We start from the raw sequence: 7,398 nt of genomic DNA on the forward strand, positions 1-7,398 counted from the left end.
CATAGTAGCATTTCTTCAGTATTGTAGTTATTCTGATCTGTCCCAGTCAAGTGAATATTTGATATTCTAATATTACCAAAGTGAAAGCAAATTTTTGAAGAGAAATTTTACATCACTAAATAAAAAACAAATCTTACAAGAAAACAACATTAGAGGTGCCGTGTTATCATGAATACACTTCACTTATTGCATGGATAGTAATGGTGGTCCTGGAAACCCACCTACAGCCTCTCAGGAAAAACTGTTGCAGCCACCCACATACACAAATAGATAGTGAAAAAAAACCCTAAAACTTCTAAGTATAATGAGAAAAACTGAATATACTTAAAATTTCCACAGCCGTATTTAAATATGAATAAGAGTAAATGGATTGTAAATTACTGATGGATGGAGTTCATGTTGAAAATGATCCCTCCTATTTTCAATGCATATTTAAAACTTTTATGGAAATCTACAGGCTGAATATCCAGCTATAAATATCATATCTGACTCGTGTAAGGTGGCAACTGCTGATCTTATTTTTTTTAAATTGTCTTTTAACAAGCAGACGTCTTTTCTGTTGCAAAAGCATTTTCTTTGTATTCTGTATGCTTCATTTCCTCTTTTATGCATTTTCAACAAGAGTGACCCAGATGTGGAAGTTTTAGCATTCTATATATATATATATATATGTTTTAGCATTATATATATATATCAGCATATATTAATTGCTGGCTTGTGAATAATTTTAATTTACTCTTTCTCTATTTTAGTGTATTCTATACAAATCAATCTTTTATTATACCAAAAAGATTATTAACATTTCAGGACTGTTAAGGCTGATCATAATGTATAAATCATATTTGTGTGTGTGTATATGATTTCTCAATGTGTTGGAAATACATGTTATATTCCAAAATAATGAATTATTTAAATCATTTGCACAGCAAACTAAGAAAGTAAACGTTTCTGGCAGCTTTTATAATTTAAAACACACAAACCAAAAAGGCTTTAGCAGTTTTACAGAGAGTTTGAAAAGCGTACATTCAACCAAAAACCTAATTCTACCACTACTTACCACAGCAACATATGTTCAATGGCTAATTCTTATGCCAACTAACTTTTTCCAAATGTTACTAGGGCTTTTGAAAATTTTCAAGGCTCTTATGTTTAGAATTTTTTGAGAATTCAGAAATGAAAAAGGCTATTCATTTCATAGCTGCCTATACACATTAGAAAAGAGGGAGAAAAAAAAAGGAAAGGAGAAATTCAAAGTGTAGCATCCTAATGTGTGATAAGTAGATCTTTGTTCTCAACTGCTTTTATTCCCTCTCCACTTCTCATCCAATCCATCCCAGCTCTCTGCTCAACTGACAGAAAATTTTGTGTTGTTTTGGCATAGAAAGGAGTAATCTTTCACAAATCTATTCCTATATAAGAAAGTAGATCTTGCCATTCATTTTCTAGTCGTTTACTCTATAGTTCTCTGTGCCAGGCACTGTCCTGGGGCTAGGATGATATCAAAAGAACAACAACAATAAAAATGCCAGGTCTTCGTCCTCCTGAAATTTACTCTCTGGTAGAGAAGACAAACTTTAATTAAATACTTACAAAAATGCTTGTAAAATTACAACTGAGAAGAAGTTTTGAAGGATGAGTGAATATTCCATTGCCAGTGTAAAGATTTGAACAAGGAGTCAAAAGAGAAGGCTTTCTTAAAGAAGTATAAACTGAGCTTAGTTCTGAGACCAAAGTGGGAGTTAAGCAGGTAAAAAGCAAAGCAGAGTTTAACCAGGTGGGGGGATGGGCAAGAGCTTACGCATGAGTATGGGCCATCTTTTCTCCCTCCTGTCTCTCCTCCCATCATAAGATTGTGTTTAGATATGTCTACTCAAACTATCAGTGAGATTCTTCTATCAAGTCTGCTGAAGATGCTCTGCCTGGTACTTCTTTAAAATATAAGAGGAGAGAGAGGCACCTGGGTTACTCAGTTGGTTGAGCGTCTGCCTTTGGCTGAGGTCATGATCCTGGAGTCCAGGGATGGAGCCCTGCATTGGGTTCTCAGCTTTGCTGCTCAGTAAGGAGTCTGCTTCTCCCTCTGTTCCTCACCCAGCTCGTGCTCTCTTTAAATCTTTAAAAAATATATGAGGAGAGAGTTCAGATGTTTCTTGGACAATGACACTTCTAAATGTTATTACTGATATTCAGCTTTTCCACTTTAGATGTGACATTTTGAATACATTATTGGCATAAATTTGTATTTCTTGCATTATTTTTTTTTGTAATCCTCTAAATTGAAAATCAAGAGGTAAAAGTTAAGAAATTCTATTGGTTACATCTAATTTAATAGGACACGCTCAGTTAAAGTAGATTACTTCATAGACATAGATGGCATTTCTCCTGATGGATAATGGTTCTCTAATTCACAAGTTTCACTGAAGCTCAGGTTTAAAAAAGAATGTGGTGCTATACATAAATTATGTCTAGGTCAGGAGCCATAATTCCATGTTTTTTCTAACAATTTCTTATCAAAATACATGTGTATTCTTATATAGTAACAAAAGAAATGATACATGAAAATTGCTTCAGTACTGAGTTTCTTAGACATAGCTTTGCAAAGTCATAATTGATAATGTTAAGATGTGTTTTGTTACAAACAATATGAATATTGGATAAAAGAGCAAATTATTAAACTTTTGGAGTTTCTGTTCCCTCATCTAGAACTGTTATAACAAAGAATAGTTACAATGTAGCTATATTTACATTACAAATTAAACATATTTAATATATATTAAATATTTTATTTAGTTATATATTTTAAACATATGGTAAATAACATTCTTTATTGTGATATAAAAAGATATAAAATGTTTCAAAATCAATGGAATGATTAAGTTAGATAATTGATTTTAAAATCTTATTGTAGCATATTTTCTGGCAGATGTACGATCTCATTATTTTTAACCTAATGTGGCAAATATGGATTATGGAATGTCCCTAAATTCAAGGATTTAGTTTCATATCTGAAAGTGTCCTAGATTATTTTCATGTCTACCATCACCTTTCCAAAACCCAAACTTCTAGTAGGAAATAAAAGTAGGTTATTTGTGGGGGGGAAATGTTGCTTCTAAGTATTCCCTGTTGATCTCAGAGATACTTAACACGGTTTCTACACTGTCTAACATTCTCCCAAGGAATAACTAGTACCCTGAGCTCTTTACACAGTAACATCATGATCTTTCTTAGCAGAAGGCAATGGTCTGTGATTATTGAGGTATTGTTTCCCATGAGTCCTCAACAAGATGCACTGGAGAACGCTAATCAGTAGTTTCCTCTGTTTCGTATTATCAGTGTGATAGTATGATGCATGGAAATGTACAGGTTGCTTATGGGGAGAAAAGTGACATTTCTCTTTGGAAAAAGATCTACCTAAATTCTTTTAAAGGAATCTCCATTTAATTTTAATTTATAATTTTTTAAGCTATAATATTGCTTTGGAATAAAATAAGTTATATTGACAAATAGTATTTCAATTCATGTTTAACTAAAGTTAGAGTCTTCAAGACTCTGGATTGCGGAGATAAATCCAAAATAACTGAAAATATCAAGGGATGATATAGTTTGGATGGTTGTCATAAAATGTTAGAAGAATACGGTAAAAAACCATTTGTGTCTGTTGAGCTTGTGTGCCGTGACTGGGCAAGAGTAGAATAAGAGAAGTATATTTTGAGATACTTAAATTAGAGTGGGAGCAAAAATGAGAAAATATTCAAAATTGCTGATGTAAGTTAAGTCATATAACCCTTTGAGGGATACAATAAAAGATATATGAATTAATAACATTACTAGGTAAATGATCCTAATTTTAACAATGAAATCGCCTACAGTCATTTATACATTACATTTTGCAGAAGCCTGTTTTAGAAAGTTTTGAAGTACTTTGAAATAGTAGCCAAAAAATTGAAAGACTTAAAGTTCTGGAGCTAGGTCAGGATTTAAACCTTGGTTTTTGAACTTATAAATTATGTGACTTTAGGAAATCACCGAGCTTCTGTGCATTTCAGTTTGCACTTCTGGAAAATAATATAACAACACAAAATTTAGGATGTCATTATGGCTGTTAGCTGTGTAATAAAGCGCTGGTACAGACTTGATATTAGCTGTGATCTACACCGTCTTCTTCTCTGCAAGCACAGCAGAATTTCATCTCTAGTTTACTGAGGGGACAACAAGCACTTTGTCTCCTCCTCCACCAGTTTCCCCCTCTCCTGCCTTCAAGACAATTGACCACCGAACTCTTCCAAGAGGTCCAGGAGACATAGAATTTATAGTAGGATTTCCAGGTTGGGGATGGAGGGTGGGGGTGCCGGCATACTAAGATTGAGAAAAACACTCCAGTGAAACTGAGCGTGTGTGACAACTCTATTTTCTATGTGAATTCAGTCAGGAACCAAAGTCATCCATCGCTAGGACAGGCCAGTGATAAAAATGACGCGGAATAAAGTAAGAAACTCTAGATCACCGCTTGTCATGGCTCAAAGACCCCTGAGTGTCTTTTTCATATTCTGGATGACGAAATGCTAAGTGCACACATACAGTGCTTCTGCTGTATCCCGAAATGTCATGGCAGACTCGGAGGGAAACCCTCGCACTGAAGTTTTGGTGTCGGCTGCACTAGCTGCTCTTTAAAGGGAGCGACATTTTTACTTGAGAGAATAACTGTTGGATAGACTACAGTTATTATGAATTAAATAATTGGCAGATATTTTCTCCAAAATGACTGAAGTCTCTCACAAAAGAAAAAAATATCTGATTGTATTTGTTGGCCATAATAAAATTTGAACTTTCAAGCAAAAATCAGAATATTGAAATCATATCCTCTACTGTGTGTTAACCAGCTTTCCAATCTGTATACACTTTCTGAGAGGTTGGCAGTCTTAACAGCTATGGATTTTTGACTCTGTACACTGAAAAGATGTTACAAAATTATACACGAGTATGTAATCCTTTCAACGTGCAAGGCAGAGCAATGGATTTGAAGGTAACAGCGTACAAGAAAAGTTGATTGACACGGTTTCAGATTTTTCAATGCAACTAACCTTAAAGAAACCACAACTTGTTGAGTATCCTCAGTCATTTGAAAGACCTAAGTATTCCTCCCTTTTCCAAATACATGTCTGTGTGAGACTGAACTCTTCATCTCCTTCAGACAAAAATTGAATGCAGAAGCAGGTATGAGAATATTGTCTTCTATTCAGCCAGACTTTAAGAAGATCTACAAATATGTAAAACACACTCATCTCACACATTTTTTTGTCTTGGAAACTATAGTTATTTTTCACAGAAAATGTCATTTATCCTAACATGTGTTTATTGTTGTCGTTTTAAAAGAATTAATATTGTTTTTCAAATTTGATTTCTAATATGTAAATATGAGTAGGCATAGTGCATACAAACAAAAGCGCTTTGGTATCCTCAAATATTTTTAAGAGTGTGTACAGAGGAAAGTTTGAGAACTACCATTCTAGGTCACAGTTGGCAACCATTTTTTTCCGGCAAACGGGCAGATCGTGTATATTGTAGGTTTTTCAGGCTGTAAAATCTCTGTTGCAATTTTCCAGCTCCGCAGTTGTTGTGCAAAAACAGCCATAGACAATAGATAATCGGATGAATATGGCTGAGTTCCAATAAGAACTTCTTTACAAAAACAGGTGATAGGTCGAAATTGGCCCATAAACTGTAATTTGTCAGTGCTTGCTCTACGTGAGTAGACTTCAGAGAGGATGTAAGGGGTAAATAAAGACATTCTGAAAACATACAAACTTATTATGCTCCACAGAGCATTAAGAGAGATTTACTGATAAAACTGGGTTGGAGAAATCTTTGACAAATGATAGAAGACAGAGTTACTTGATGCTTTGTCAGTTATTCAACAGATATTTATGAAGCATTTCCTGAATTCCTCAGTCTAGTCTGGCGTTGACCCTCCCTCCTTCCAGAGACAGTGTGTGTAGCAGTATCAGTTCTAAAATGTAAATCAAGTAATCACTCCACCATTTGCTGGGCCATGGACAAAAGTAGCAACAACAAAGCAGAAGACAACAGAATAACACAGATTAAAAAGGAATATTGCACAAAGGAACTTCATGAACCCTTATGATGAAGATTGCAGAAATTTATCAAAAAATATAAAAAAATATTTCAGTAAATGGAGACTCCTACTTTTGCTGTACTTTTTTAGAACTGTCATATTTTGTATGATGAAGATACATTATTGATTTATTTAGTAATAAAAAATGGACAATCTGGAAGTCAGTGTCACATCTAAGAGTAAAGCAGGAGATGCAGTCTCATAAGTAGAAGGAAGATTTCTTTAACTATTATTAATAAAATATTTTTGTAAATTCTGTCCATATAATATGGAAATTAGTAAAACTAAGTCTGACAAAAGGGCAAGGCAACAATTAATATTTTTAGCAGCATAATAATGTGCAACAAGAGTTATTTTAAAAAATATTTAAAATCTTTCACCCAGAAATTTCACTTCTAGGAAATAATCAAGTCTAGGATATAATCAAACAAATTTTTTTTAAGTGTTTATTGTTCTGTTATTTTCTGGTATTTATAGTAGTCATGAATTTCACTGAAACCAAATGTTCAACAGTAGTGTAATGTTAAAATTATGGTCTCTATTCATTATCTCATTATTTCCAAATTACATTATTTCTTTTAAAAAAAATTCCAGTCAAGGTTTTGTGCCAGATTTCTACTTCTTGTCAGAGTCAGAATGAATCCTTTTCCCCAGTGTGAAATCCTGTCATCTAATCCAGTTCTCATCTTACCTATGACTTTTTAGCACCATCAGCTCTGCCACAATGGCTCTTTCCTCCTCCTTGATACAGTGGCTTCATGGAGCACACAAAGCATCACCTCTCTTGGTTTCACTCCTGACTCTCCTGCCCTGTGGTTCAGTTTCCTCCCCTGGCTCCTCTCTGAGGGGCCACATCTCTGTATTAGAAAATGACACAGCTTAATCCTTGGTCCCCTTCTCTTCTTTACTTACATTTTCGCCTCCGGTGATCTCATCTGGTTTCATGACCTTAAATATCATCTACATGCCAATGGCTGCCAAGTTCTCTCTCCAGATTCTGACCTCTCTCCTGAACTTCTGACTCATATATTTAAACAGTCTTTTTGGCACATTACTTGGATGGTAAATAGACATCTCAAATTTAGTTATCCTGAGCTGATCTCCAGACCTTTCTCCCAACATTGGGAGGGACTTACATGTAACCAGAGTAGATAGCCTTGTAGCCTGAGTCCGGAGGATCACATGGGGTGAGTAATCTGTGTTTACAGGTTGTTAATTTTATTAGAAAAGCATCAACACACCTTTATTTTTTAAAAAGTAAAATATAC

Source organism: Ailuropoda melanoleuca, chromosome 7, assembly GCF_002007445.2.
Source record: "Ailuropoda melanoleuca isolate Jingjing chromosome 7, ASM200744v2, whole genome shotgun sequence".
NCBI lineage: Eukaryota > Metazoa > Chordata > Mammalia > Carnivora > Ursidae > Ailuropoda > Ailuropoda melanoleuca.